The following is a 15,446-nucleotide window of genomic DNA, read 5'->3' on the forward strand; positions in this document are numbered from 1 at the left end:
CCTAGTCCTTCTATTATTCGAAAGTGTAAATAACCGAGTCACATCTACTTGTTCAAGACCTCTCATGATCTTAAAGACCTCTATCATATCCCCCCTCAGCTGTCTCTTCTCCAAGCTGAACAGTCCTAACCTCTTCAGCCTTTCCTCATAGGGGAGCTGTTCCATCCCCTTTATCATTTTGGTTGCCCTTCTCTGTACCTTCTCCATCGCAACTATATCTTTTTTGAGATGCGGCGACCAGAATTGTACACAGTATTCAAGGTGCGGTCTCACCATGGAGTGATACAGAGGCATTATGACATTTTCCGTTCTATTAACCATTCCCTTCCTAATAATTCCTAACCTCAATAACAAGGCAGGGACTGACTGCTCAGCCCTTGCCTTAAGTACAGGAAGCCAGAGGAGGAGTCTCAGGGGGAGCCATGACCACTTCCTGTCATGGCTCCTTTAAGAAAACTCATCAGCCGCGCACAGGGATCCTAGGAGCAGAGGAGGAGGAGCCGAATCGCTGCGGAGCCAAGCCGCCAAACCAGGCAGTGGCAGCTGAATGAAGAGGAGGAGGTCTGCTCGCCCCCACAGGAGCCCTCGACGATACACGACACCTTGGGTAACTATATCTTGCGCGACCGCCGACCTGCACCTGGCTGCGGCGGACCGCGGCTGGCGGCCATGACGCCCGGTCCCAGTTGTGAACCGCTGCGGCCAGCGGCGCTAACAGACTCACAAAGATAAAAGGTTAGGGTTTAATAGTTTTATAATGGGAAAAGGGATATGAGGTAAATAAAGTACTCAATTGCATGATACTGGTTGTAGCCCATTGAGGGCAAGAGCCTGTGGATTACATTAGTAAGAGCATGAGACAATCTGATACTTTTTTCCCATTATATATTTTTGTGATTCCTTGGTTTTCATTTTGTTTATAGTTAAAACTTATGTTATGTCATAATCTGTGCTGGAAGTGTAAGGTACACACAGTTTACCCGTACAGTGCTATACATACATACCCTTCTAGTGCTGGAAGGGTAAACTGTGTGAAGTTTACCTCCCAGCACAGTTTATGACAGATGTAAGGCTGGAGCTTGAAAGGAGCAGGTGAATGCATGCCCCACTGTCGGCAGGAATTTTATGGTTTGGGATGATGAGGGGAGTGTCTGGGAGGGTGCGAGAGTGCTGTGCTGCAGTAGCTCACATTTTAATAATTTTAGAAAGGGGGCAAATTAACCCATCAGGGCTTCGGGCATGCCTGGTGGACTGGCCAAGCCAGTAATGGGACTAGTGTTGGTCACAGTGGCCCTATGCCATTGTGACCAACATGAGGGCCTCACAGCAGTTTTTTTTACTAGCAGGGAGCCTCTCCTGATTGCTGGCTTCTACAGGCCTTCATTTATTTCACAGATTTGGTGGTTGTAATTGCTCTCTGAGCCTCTCTCTCTCTCTCTGTTTCTCTCTCAGAGCCTTCTCCCCCACCATCTTCAGCAATGGCTGCAGGAAACACTACGGTACTCTGGCCACTCTTTTCACCTGTTCAGCAGCCTCACCATGGGGGAAGGGGGAGGGAGTGTCAAAAGATGGCTTGTAGAAAAGCCATGGTGTCACCAAAGAACTGCAAAAAATTAGAAAGTAACTACAGGGCCTATTAGTGAGCAAGCAGCACTCAAGCCCCTTGGCATACTCTGCCCCTTGCCCAGGTTTCTGTGATTACAATACACCCATGAGGCAGAAGATGAAGGGGTTGCTTCAGAGCCCAAGTGCTGCTGGCTCATAGATAGGACCTGAGATTACTTTTAGATTTTTTGCAGTCTTTCTACAAACCCCTCTCCTTCCATAGTCCTCCTGGATCAACTGAGTCAAACCATGGTGAGGGAGGAGACCCGGATGGGGCAGTGAAGAAGAGAGGGGTTTCAAAGAAATGGTTGAAAAATGCGAGGGCATAAAATTCAGCACTGAGCACAGGGATGGCAAAGGCAGAAGTGTAAGAAAAGATAATTAAAGAGGTAAACTGACGTGATAAGAGGTGGGAGTGTAAGACTAAGCAAGGTGAGGAAAAATGTATGGAGAGGGCAGAGTCATCCTGATATGGGAGGCAGAGGTATTGGAATGATTATCCCATGCTTTGAGGGCCAACACAGTCATGGTCACTCTGTCCCTTGTTCCTTTTCCTGCTTTTTTCTCTTCCTCCTTGCCCAAGCATCGATGTTCTACGCATTTAACTCTGCAGCTTCTCCAGTTGCTGCGTCCACTCCTCTCCTTCCTATGTGATTTGATGCAGAGCTCTGTAGATGCATAGACTCTATGTGGTTCAAACACTTGATCACTGAATTGTGTGATAGAGAGAGGAGGAACACTGCCGGCTGGAGAACTGTAGAATGTGTGGATTCCCAAGGCATAGAAGGAAGAGGTGAAGGGGGGGGGGGGGGGGGGGGGGAAGACGTGCAAGTTCCAGAGCTAAGGGAGGATTGTGAACTCAGAGACTGGAAGGGGAAACCCAAGTGGGGAATCCAGGAGAGAAGCAAGGACTCAGGGATATTGGAGGGAAGAAGTGGAGACTTAGGAAAAGAGGAAGAATTGGGAGGAGAGTGGAAACTTGGGGACTGGAGATTGAGTTGGGATACTTGTAGCACTGGTGCCCTATGGCTATAGTGCTCCTGTAACTTTGAAAAGAGGTATGATTTTAAGCCCTTGATATTATATCTGTAGACCCCTGTCATATGGGTGAGTGGTGATATTTCTATGGGTTATAACATTTGGTATTACGATCCTGCCCACAGCTAGGCTGCAAGCAGTCTCTCACCTTTTTCCAGCCAGCCAGCTCCCCGATGCTGCCGCCTTGCTCCCTCGTAGTCAGGAGGCTGCCGACATTTTCTCTCCTTTGCAGTTGGAGCCGTCGTCCTTCGTCCATCTCACGGCCGGGAGGCCGCCCACGCCTTCCTCTTCGCACGGTGGGCCATGCCGCTGTGCTCCACAGCGGGTCAGCTGCCACTGCTGCTTCCTTCTTGCAGCTTGGAATCGCAGCTGTCTCCTCTCCACCCCATGGTCAGGAGGCCGCAGATGCCATTCCTATGCGGCTTGGAGGCCGCTCTGAAGCTTTCTTCCATTGCGGCAGGGAGCCATAGATGCTGGGCCTGCTTTCTCCTTCCTTTCAGCATGACCACTCTCCTGAGTCCTGTCTCCTACCTCCTTAGGTGTGAGGCCGTGCCTCCTCTCCAGATTTAAAGGGCCAGTCCCTTGGCTCCTCCTCATGATGTCATCCTGGGTATTCCTCTTCAGCCCTACAAAAGGGCTCAGCCTTCAGTTCCTCTTTGCCTTCGCAAGGAGTCAGTCATGGAGTTGGACTGCTCCTGGATCCTCCAATCCAGCTCTTCAGTCCAGGAGTCTCAGATTATGTCCTCTTCCACTTCAAGGCACTCTGTTCTTCGTGGAAATTCCCTTGTCTTCCTCTGTGGTTCCTGATCCTTCGTCTGCATCTTCGTTCCATGTTTGGTCTCTCGCCGGATCCTAAGTCCTTGTCTTCAGATGTCTTCACCTTCAGACCTTCCTGAAGTCCTCGCCTTCTGATGGCCTGTCCTTCCTGAAGTCCATCATCCTGTTGGTCTGCCTCTCGGAACCTCCTCGATGCTCTTGGTTGGGTGACCTGGGGGTCCGAGTTCCAGATGTCTCAGATGTCTTGTTCTCCAGTTCACTCGACACCTCCGCGATGCTCTTGACTGAGTGTCCTGGAGGTTGAAGTCCAGATGTCCTGATGTGCCAGACATTTTCGTGTCAAGTTGTCCTCATCTTCAGAATCCTTTTGAGGCCCTCGTCTTCAGTCTTTTTCGCTGCCAAGCATTTAGACCCTTTTGGCTCCTTTGTCAAAGAAGCCTTCATACTCTTTGACTCCCCCGTCAGGGTAACCTTCTCCTTGGATATCCTGGGTCCGATCTACCTCCTAGTGGACCATCCTCTCTTCAACTTCGGATGACCTTCGAATGAGTCTTCCGTGCTGGGTCTGAAGCCGTCGCTTCTTCAGGTTGGCCTGCGCCGATCACGCCTGGTCCCCGAAGCTCATTCCAGGATGAATGCTGCTACGAGTCAAGGCCGGATATTTTCATACTGAGTTTTAACTCTTCTGTCGTCTTTTCACTCAGCAAGTGTCTTCATTAGTGTCCCTGATGTTCTTCTCTTCAGTCTTGCATCATCCTTATCCAGTATTGTCTGATCCTCGTCTTCAAGTATCGTCTGATCATCTTCAGTCTTCAAGTCTTGTCTTCTTCCAGTTCCATCGTTTGCCTTCGACCTCTGTCCATCCTGGTGCATTTGCCGTTCCCGTACGGCAGGTCCAAAAGGGCTTTTGATTGGCCAGAGGGCTATCCCAGAGACCAGCATTGCACTGTTGGGTCTCTGCTGATGCGTCAGGTTCGGCAGAGGTCCGAGTCCCTGGTTTTCCGCCTGTCCACCTGTGCTGGGATATGTCTCACCTGCCTCAGCGCTTCCACGGAGCTCTTCTCTGCAGTCACATCGTGGTCCAAGGGCATACCACTCTCCCCGGAAGCAGGACCTCTCCCTAGCACTCCCGCAACATTTGCCAGATGAAATTTAATGTGTATAAATGCAAGGTGATGCATATAGGGAAAAATAACCCATGCTATAGTTACACAATGTTAGGTTCCATATTAGGAGCTACCACCCAAGAAAGAGATCTAGGCGTCACAGTGGATAACACATTGAAATCCTCGGTTCAGTGTGTTGCGGCAGTCAAAAAAGCAAACAGAATGTTGGGAATTATTAGAAAGGGAATGGTGAATAAAACGGAAAATGTCATAATGCCTCTGTATCGCTCCATGGTGAGACCGCACCTTGAATACTGTGTACAATTCTGGTCGCCGCATCTCAAAACTGATATAGTTGCGATGGAGAAGGTACAAAAAGCAAATGTTGCTTACCTGTAACAGATGTTCTCATAGGACAGCAGGATGGTAGTCCTCACATATGGGTGACATCATCAGGATGGAGCCCAATCACAGAAAACCTCTGTCAAAGTTTCCAGAACTTTGACTGGCCCCTACTGGGCATGCCCAGCATGGCACTGACCCTGCAGCCAGCAGGGGTCCCCCTTCAGTCTTATTTGAAAGCTACAGGCAGTGCCGAAAAATAAAATAAGAAAACGTTACGAACCCAACACCATGGGGCGGCGAGCGGGTTTCATGAGGACTAACATTCTGCAGTCCTGTGAGAACACCTGTTACAGGTAAGCAACATTTGCTTTCTCACAGGGCAAGCAGGATGGTAGTCCTCACATATTTATTTATTTATTTATTTATTTAGAAACGTTTTATATACCGGTATTATTGGGGACATCATACCGGTTTACATTCGAACAAAAGGCTGGAAAGTACGTCAACAGGGAAATGGAAGTAGGAGGGGGGTTAACAAAGGGTAGCATGGAAAATAAGATTGCAACAGAACAAGCATAGGTTAACAAGTAGATTAAACAAAACTAGTATAATTATCCAACATAATTAGTTAGTTCCTTAATATAAGGAAAGTGTGGTAACCATGAGGTGGTGTATGGAAGATACGACGGAGGATGATCTATTCTGGATAAGCTTGTTTGAACAGTAGTGTTTTAAGTTTCTTTTTGAATTTGATCATACATGGTTCAAGGCGCATGTGAGCGGGCTGGAAGTTCCAGAGAGTGGGGCCAGCAATAGAGAGGGCACGGTCGCGTGTGGAGGAGAGGTGGGCTGTTTTCAGTGAGGGTACGAATAGGATGCCTTTGTTAGTGGATCTGGTAGGACGAGTGGACTGAGGGGCATTGAAGGGAAGGTCAAAAGCCAATCGGAGTTATGGGCGTGAATGGATTTGTGTACTATGGTCAGGGTTTTGTAATGAATGCGGGAGAGAATGGGGAGCCAATGTAAATCTCTGAGGATGGGAGTAATATGATCGTATTTACGTGTATTTGTGATGAGTCTTGCTGTAGCATTTTGTAACATTTGTAGAGGTTTTATCGTAGAGAGGGGGAGCCCTAGGAGGAGTGCGTTGCAGTAATCTAATTTGGAGGATATGGTGGCTTGGATCACTGTGCGGAGATCCTGGATGTAAAGTAGGGGTCTGAGTTTTTTTTAAGTACGTTAAGTTTGTAAAATCCTGCTTTGAGGATGGAATTGACGTAGGATTTCATGCTTAGTTGGGGATCAAGGAGGACTCCGAGGTCCTTGACGAATGGCTGTGTAGTGAGGAGGTTAAGCTTGGGGCCGTTAGGCAGTGGGGGGGAGTGGGAGGAATGAGAGGAGATAAGTAGTAGTTCGGTTTTATTGATGTTTAGGGCAAGGTGGAGGTTAGTGAGCAGGGAGTTGATGGCTGCAAGGCAGTTTTCCCAGTGCTCTAGGGCATCGGAGATGGAGTTGTGGATGGGAATAATGATCTGAACATCGTTAGCGTAGAGATAGAATTTAAGTTTGAGATTGGATAGGAGCTGGCAGAGCGGGGTGAGGTAAATATTGAAGAGTGTTGAGGAAAGTGAAGAACCTTGCGGGTGAGGATGACCAAATATGCACCAAATGTACCCAAAGGGGTGCAACAGGCACAACAACTGGGATGAAAATTTGGTAGAGGGCATCTGGAACCCCACCAGGCAGGCAGAAGGGTGTAGGTACATCACGTTGTAAACAGGTTACGAAGGACAGACTGGCCGAAGATGGAATCTTGTCTTCCGGCTTTGTTCAAGCAATAGTGGGCTGCAAAGGTGTGGAGAGAATTCCAGGTGGCAGCCCTGCAAATGTCAGGAAGCGGCACCGATCGTAGGTGTGCTACTGAAGTCGCCATGGCCCTCACAGAGTGTGCTTTAACACGGTCTTGGAATGGAATGCCCGCTTGCTGATAGCAGAAGGAGATGCAGTCCGCCAACCAGGAGGAGAGAGTCTGCTTAGCCACAGGCTTCCCTAACTTATTAGGGTGGAAAGAGACGAACAATTGAGTGCTTTCCCTGTGGGAAGCTGTACGGTCTAGGTAGAACGCTAGAGCTTGTTTACAGTCAAGGGTATGCAGATCCTGTTCTTCTGGGTTGGCATGGGGCCTGGGAAAAAAGGTAGGTAGTATGATGGATTGATTGAGATGAAAATCCGAAACTACCTTAGGTAAGAATTTAGGGTGAGTGCAGAGTACTGCCCGGTCCTGCAGAAGTTTAGTGTAAGGCGGATAGGTAACTAGAGCCTGCAATTCACTAACTCTGCGAGCTGAAGTGATAGCCAAAAGGAAAATCACTTTCCATGTGAGATATCGAGGGTCACAGGAGTGAAGAGGCTCGAATGGTGGTTTCATGAGCCTACCCAAAACAAGATTAAGGTCCCAAGAAGGGGCCAGAGGACGTAGTGGAGGTTTGATGTGGAGCAAGCCCTTCAAAAAACGTGTTACAAGGGGTTGTACTGATAAAGGGACATCCCCGACAACTTTATGGAAAGCGGCTACCGCACTGACATGCATTCTGATGGAAGATGTCTTGAGACCTGACTCTGACAGATGCCAGAGATAGTCCAGAAACTTCAGGGATTGGACAGGAAAAGGGGTCAAGGGACTGAGAAGAGCACCATGATGTGAATCTTTTCCATTTGTAAGAGTAAGATTTTCTCGTGGAAGGCTTCCGTGAAGCAATCAAGACACGGGAAACTGGTTCAGAAAGGTTAAGTGGCTAAATGATTAACCTTTCAACATCCATGCCATCCGGGACAAGACTTGAAGATTAGGATGGCGTAGGCACCCATCGTTTTGAGTGATCAGAAGCGGGTCCTGTCCCAAGATATAGTTGCGATGGAGAAGGTACAAAGAAGGGCAACCAAAATGATAAAGGGGATGGAACAGCTCCCCTATGAGGAAAGGCTGAATAGGTTAGGGCTGTTCAGCTTGGAGAAGAGATGGCTGAGGGGGGATATGATAGAGGTTTTTAAGATCATGAGAGGTCTTGAACGAGTAGATGTGACTCGGTTATTTACACTTTCGAATAATAGAAGGATTAGGGGGCATTCCATGAAGTTAGCAAGTAGCACATTTAAGACTAATCGGAGAAAATTCTTTTTCACTCAACGCACAATAAAGCTCTGGAATTTGTTGCCAGAGGATGTGGTTAGCGCAGTTAGTGTAGCTGGGTTCAAAAAAGGTTTGGATAAGTTCTTGGAGGAGAAGTCCATTAATGGCTATTAATCAATTTTACTTAGGGAATAGCCACTGCTATTAATTGCATCAGTAGCATGGATTCTTCTTAGTGTTTGGGTAATTGCCAGGTTCCAGGTTCTTGTGGCCTGGTTTTGGCCTCTGTTGGAAACAGGATGCTGGGCTTGATGGACCCTTGGTCTGACCCAGCATGGCAATTTCTTATGTTCTTATGGAGAGATCCTGTAGTATTGGAAACCACACTTGGCATGGCCAGTGAGGTATCAGGATCATGGTTCCCCTGTCCTGACGTAACTTCACAAGAGTCTTCGAGAGAAGAGGAAGTGGAGGGAATGCATATAGCAGACCGGTTTCCCATGAGAGGGAGAATGCGTCTCTGGGTTGAGAGTGTTTGCTGCGAATGAGAGAGCAGTAGTTCTCCACTTTGCGGTTTTGAGTGGACGCAAAGAGGTCTATCCAAGGATATCCACATTGTTGGAAGATGAAGTTCGCTACCGAGGGATTGAGAGACTCCTTGTGTGGTTGAAAGACGCAACTCAGCTTGTCTACCATCATATTGTCCACTCCCGGCAAGTAGGTGGCCCTGAGGTACATCGAATGGGAGAGGACTTCTGCCCAAATCTGCGCAGCTTCCTGACACAGAAGGAAGGAGCCTATGCCTCCCTATTTGTTGATGTACCACATGGCCACCTGGTTGTCCATCTAAATTAGGATGACTTGATTTGAGAGGCGATCCTGAAAAGCCCTGAGAGCATATGTTATTGCTCGCAGCTCCAGGAAATTTATTTGGTGTTTGGCTTCCTCTGGAGACCAAGAGCCTTGTGTCTGCAGATCTGCTACATGGGTTCCCCACCCGAGGTTGGAAGCGTCGGTGGTGAGAATGATTTGAGGATTCGGAATCTGGAAGGGCAATCCCTGGAGGAGATTGGTATGATTTTTCCACCAGGCGAGAGACAGACGGAGTGAGTCGGTGATGTTGGCAATGGCCGACAGAGGCTGAATAGCTTGAGTCCATTGAGACCTCAGAGTCCAGTGCATGAGTCTCATGGCCAAGCTGGCCATTGGTTTGACATGGACTGAGGACGCCATATGTCCTAGGAGGACGAGAAATTGGCGTGCAGTCCCAGCATGTTGAGACTGCAGCTGGTGAGCAAGAGACACGAGAGTCAGTGCTCGTTGTCGAGGCAGGAAAGTACCTGTAAGGTGTCCAAGTCTGCCCCAATGAACGACAAGGTTTGAGATGGGACTAAGTTGGATTTGTCGTAATTGACAAGAAATCCTAACAAAATTAGAGTATGTAAGGTTAGATTGAGGGACGACAGAGCAGCTTGCTGAGTGGGAGCCCTGATTAACCAGTCGTCCAGATAGGGGTAGACGTGAACACCTTGTGTCCTGAGGAAGGCTGCGACGACTACAAGGCATTTTATAAAGATCCGTGGTGCAGACGCTAGGCCGAATGGAAGCACTCGGTATTGATAGTGCTTGGGGCCTACGAGAAATCTCAGGTACTTGCGATGAGCTGGACTTATCGCGATACGGGTGTATGCGTCCTGGAGGTCCAGAGAGCAGAGCCAGTCTCCTCTTTGTAGAAGAGGTAGAAGCAAACCCAAGGTGACCATCTTGAATTTCTCTCGCTAGAAGTACTTGTTGAGGGCCCATAGGTCTAGAATAGGACGGACACCTCCTGATTTTTTGGGGAATAGGAAGTACCTGGAATAGAACCCTAGGCCTTGCTGAGAGTATGCAACGGGTTCTATTGCTCTTGACTGGAGCAGGAGGGAGATCTCTTGATCCAGAAGAATGGAGTGTTCGGATGTTCTCCATGTCTGTAGAGGTGGGGAGTCCGGTGGCAGGGTGAGAAAGTTCAGATGGTAACCCTGAGCAATGATTGCCAATACCCATTGGTCGGATGTGATTGAATGCCACAGGTTGTGGAAGTGGCACAGTCTACCTCCCACTGGAATGTGCGACAGAGGAATCTGGCTGCTGCTCTCTAAGTGGAAGTCAAAAACCTGAAGCAGGTCCTGGTTGAGGAGCTGCTTGTGGTTTTTGTTTTTGGGTTTGACGAGACTGCGATTTTTGATAAGGTCTCGTGGCACGGGATCTAGTTGGTGGAGGGTAAGACTTCTTCGGTTGGTAGAATGATTTCTTAGAGTCCTTTCTGAAAGGCTGTTTTGATGAGAAGTCAGAAGGCATCAAAGAGAGCTATTTTAGGGTTTCATGATGGTCCTTTAATTCTGCCACCATCTGTTGGATTTGTTCGCCAAACAAATTATCGCCGATACAAAGTAGGTCGGATAACTGGTCTTGTACTTTTGGGCGAAGGTCAGAAGACCTGAGCCAGGCCCACCGTCTCGCCGAAATAGCAGCTGCAGACACTCTGGTAGAGGTGTCAAAAATGTCATAAGATGTTCTAATCTCATGCTTGCCTGCCTCAAAACCCTTGTTTACAAGGGTTTGTAATCGTTATTGAAATTGCTGAGGCAGGGAGTCTGAGAAGTCCTGTATCTGCTTAAAAATGACCCTGTTATATTGGGTCATATAAAGCTGATAGGCGGCAATTCGGGAGATGAGCATGGCCCCTTGGAACACTCGGCGACCAATGTTATCTAGGAATTTCTGTTCCTTTCCAGGAGGAACAGACGAGTGAGGTTTTGATCTCTTTGCCCTCTTTTGTGCAGACTCTACCACGAATGAGTGGTGGTGATCCAGCTGTGATTTTTGAAAACCTGGGGCTGACTGCACTAAATAAATAGTGTCAGCTTTCCTGTGTACTGGAGCAATTGAGCCAGGATTTTCCCAGTTCTTCTTGAGGAGATCGAGAAGGACCTGATGGATGGGAATAGAGGTTATTACCTTGGGGGCATCCAGGAATTGGAGTAACTCCATCATCTGGTGTCTATCATCGTGTTCCATCTGTAATTGAAAGGGAACCAATTCAGCCATTTCCTTCACAAAATTTATAAATGAGAGGTCCTCTGGAGGAGAACGCTTCCTACTCTCAGTGGGTGAAGGTGGTGAAGGTAAGTCATCGGTGTCTGATGAGGTATCATCACCCCAGGTATCATAAGGATCAGCAGCCTTACCCCTAGGAACTAGAGGGGGACAGGGTGGTTGGATACCTGAAGGTCCCGATCTAGGCTCCGAAGGAATCGGAGGAATTATTGGAAGCACCGATGATGGCATCGAAGGCACCGATCGCGGGCCAGCCATCTGTCGGGAGGCAAGCGTAACTTCTTCAACAAAGGTATGGGGGGGGGGGGGTTTAGATAGGGCTTGGGGGGCGGGTTAGGTAGGGGAAGGGAAGGGAAGGTGCAGGGGGGCGGAAGGAAAGTTCCCTCTGAGGCCGCTCTGATTTCGGACCCCTGCTGGCTGCAGGGTTAGTGCCATGCTGGGCATGCCCAGTAGGGGCCAGTCAAAGTTCTGGAAACTTTGACAGAAGTTTTCTGTGATTGGGCTCCATCCTGATGATGTCACCCATATGTGAGGACTACCATCCTGCTTGTCCTGTGAGAATAGGGTGACCAAAATGATGGATGGAACAGCTTCCCTATGAGGAAAGACTAAAGAGGTTAGGACTGATCAGCTTGGAGAAGAGACGGCTGAGGGGGATATGATAGAGGTATTTAAAATCATAAGAGGTCTAGAACAGGTAAATGTGAATCGGTTATTTACTCTTTCGGATACTAGAAGGACTAGGGGACAGTTCATGAAGTTAGCATGTGGCACATTGAAAATTAATCGGAAAAAGTTCTTTTTCACTCAATGCACAATTAAACTCTGGAATTTGTTGCCCTGGGAGTAGCCTCAGAGGGGACGGAGGCAGGCTGCGCGGCTCGGTGCACGCAAGTTGCACAATTGTGCACCCCCTTGCACGCGCCGACCCTGGATTTTATAACATGTGCACGGCTGCACGCGCATGTTATAAAATCAGGCGTAGATTTGTTCACACCGGGTTGCGCGAACAAATCTGCACTCGCACGCAGGTTTTAAAATCTGCCCCTTAGTTTTTGCTTACTTGCCAGGTACTTACTACTTATAGCCTGGATTGGCCACTGTTGGAAACAAGATGCTGGGCTTGATGGACCCTTGGTCTGACCCAGTATGGCATGTTCTTATGTTCACTTTGTCTAGATCCTCAGGATGAAGCTGAAGAATTAGCATCTGTTTTGCTGTGCTACTGATTTGCCCAGCCTGAAGAGTTTAAATTTACCTTCCAGCTCCTAACTCTTGGTCTACTGCAAAAAGGCCTTAGGAAGATTATATACAACATCATCTAACAGTTTTTCCAGGTCTTCAGGATAATTTCACCAAGGACTACACATGGAGGAAAGTTGAAAACTCTAAAAAAATTTATTGTGGATTGAATGAAGCAAAGAATGGAAGAGGAACTGAGACTTGCCAATTTCTCAGGGTGGGAGGGACAACCAACTTTGGGTTGTGAAACCCTTAAACTGTTGGTGAGAACTGGGTCTTTGTCCATGTAAATAGTTTCCTCTAAGGAAATTAAGTGAAGACCTATCTGCTCACTTTCAAGTTAATTTTCAAAGGGCTGTGGTTATAAAAAACGGGTTACGCGCATGGATGGGCCTTGTGCACATTGTGTGCATTTTAGAACGGGCCTGGCCACGAACATAACCCCCGTTATGCGCAGAACTGACAGGCCCTGAGAAAGGGGGCGGGCTGGGGGGCATGGTCTAAGCAGTGAGGGGCGGGGTGGGATAACGACCATTAGCCATTAGCTGTCCCAGGGAAGCACGCGCTGGAAAATACTCTGCTCTGGAGGAGCAGTAAGTAGTGTAATAAAAGAATGGTGTAGCTAGGTAGGGGGTTAGGGGTCAGGGTGGAGAGGGGCGAGGGGAGAGGGGTCAGGGTGGAGAGGGGAAAGGGAAGGAAGGTTAGGCAGAGGATAGGGAAGTTCCCTCTCAGTCCACACCTTAATTGGTGTGGACTGGGAGGGAACTGGAGAAAAGGCCGATCGCATTGCTACGTGTAATTTGAAAATCCTCCCCCCGCACATGCGCGCGTGGATGTTAAAATCCAGCGCGCATGTGCACGTGGACATCGGATTTTATAACCTGCGCGCACTGGCATTCGCATGTCATAAAATTGGCACATCCATGTGCGTGCAGCGGGAAACGAGCGTGCGGTTTTGAAAATCAACCCCTATTTGTTAGTGTGAAATGGGGTGCCCAATTTTGCCCTTAAAAAGTAGCTCTACCCCTTTCAAAAACGGCAACCGTGGCTTCAGCTGGTCTGAGTACTTTCGGTGTGTGTCCGAGATCTCAGCTAGACCTTGCCCTTAAACTGATGTCAGTGTAATTTCAGTGAGTTAAGGTAATAAAGCATTCCTTATTAGGAGGGGTTGTGAAGGTATATAAACACCTCTGCATCCCTGTGATGCAGGGAGAGAGGGCTCCACGTTAGGGAGTTCTGCTTGGATGCTCTCTCTTCACAAAGTAGTATCAATGGGATTATTCTTCCAGAAAGGATGTTTGGGGAAAAAGAGAGGAAGAGTTCCTACACAGTGAAGGTGGCTGGGACCTGAGAAGAGATTGACCAGGCCTTACTTGGAGGGAGGATTCCAGGAGGGAGAAGTCCTGGGAATCCAGAGTGGGCTGAAAGAGGTTTCTGAGATAAGAGAATCTGAGAAGATCCAAGGGAGAGGGGGAGTCTTTAGAGGATTAGATGACTGTACCAGTGAAATGACAAGGAGAGACAACCTGTCTGGAAAAATCCACAGAGCTGCTACTGGTCAAGTAAATCAGCCAGAAGGTCACCTAAGAGGAGAGTGAAAGAAACAAGATAATTTACAGACCCCAAAGGTACTGGCAGGACCCAGGGTGGAAGAGTACCCATCACAAAGAGCTTACATTTGTGGGAAGGAGTATGTGGAAAAAAGACTGTGATTGTGAGTGCCCTCTTTTTGGACTTCGTGTTCCTGGAGAGCACTATCAATTGGTTTACTATTCTGGACTTTGTTTTTCTGTCACCATTTTGCAAGTAAAAACTTTTTTTTTTTTTAACAACAGAACTGGAATGAATTTTTTTTTTTTTTTTTATGACTGGATTGCTGTGCAGCAGAGCCCCAGAATGAAGAAAACTCTAAGGGTCTTGAAAAGTACAACTTTTCCCCACTGTGCAGGAATCCTGAGCGGTCATGGGGATTTGCATGGTCCGTGGCCCTCCCCGTGCCCAAGAGCTGAGTGGAACAGAGCTACATTAATATAAGGGAATGTACTAACTACACTGTGAACTGCCCATGTTTGTGGACCTTATAAATATACTGGAGTTAATTTTCAAAGGAGTTACGTACATTAAAGTAACATACTATCATAGCAATTTTCAAAGCCCATTTATAAACTTAAAATAAACTTACATGTCTTAAGCCTATTGAGAACTCAATGGCATATATTGTAGCAATTTTCAAAAGCCCATTTATATGCGTAAAGTGCATTTATACATATAAAATCCAGTTTTAAGCATGTAAATACTTTTGAAGATTATTCCCATTGTACTTCTGTAAATAAAGAGACATTTTTGGAACTACCAGCTTTACTTTCAGTTTGAATTGCTTTCCTGGGATTTGACACCCAGATCCAATACTGGAGTAATCAACATTTTATGTTACTGTAGCATAAGAATAACTACCTCTCAGAGGTTAATATTCAAAAGATTTATCTGGGTAAAATCAGTCTTTATCTGCATAAATCTGGACTTTTACTTATATCCTGCCCTTGTCTAGGTAACTTTGCATTGTGCAGAGAAAGTTACCTGGATAAAACGGGGACGGGAATGGAGGCGTGGTGAGGGCAGGCTATCTTATTTAGTTCAGCTCCTTGGTGAGGCCTCACCTGGAGTACTATGTTCAGTTCTGGAGACCGTATCTCAAAAGGGACAGAGACAGGATGGAGGCGGTCCAGAGAAGGTTGACCAAAATGGTGAGGGGTCTCCATCAAATGACTTATGAGAGGTTGAATGACCTAAATATGTATACCCTGGAGGAGAGGAGGAACAGAAGAGATGATATAGACCTTCAGATACTTGAAAGGTTTTAAGGATGCATGATCAACGGCAAACCTTTTCCGCTGCAAAGAAACCAATGGAAAGGAAAATTAGGGCTTACCTCTGATAATTTTCGTTCCTGTAGTACCAAGGATCAGTCCAGACTCCTGGGTTGTGCCTCCGCACCAGCAGATGGAGACAGAGCCAAACTTGTCAGGCTCCCCCTGTATATACCAGGGTGCCACCCACAGCCTGTCAGTATAACGCAATGTCAAAGCAGAACTCTGAAAACTAAC

This window comes from Rhinatrema bivittatum, chromosome 17, assembly GCF_901001135.1.
Source record: "Rhinatrema bivittatum chromosome 17, aRhiBiv1.1, whole genome shotgun sequence".
In the NCBI taxonomy this organism is placed as follows: domain Eukaryota; kingdom Metazoa; phylum Chordata; class Amphibia; order Gymnophiona; family Rhinatrematidae; genus Rhinatrema; species Rhinatrema bivittatum.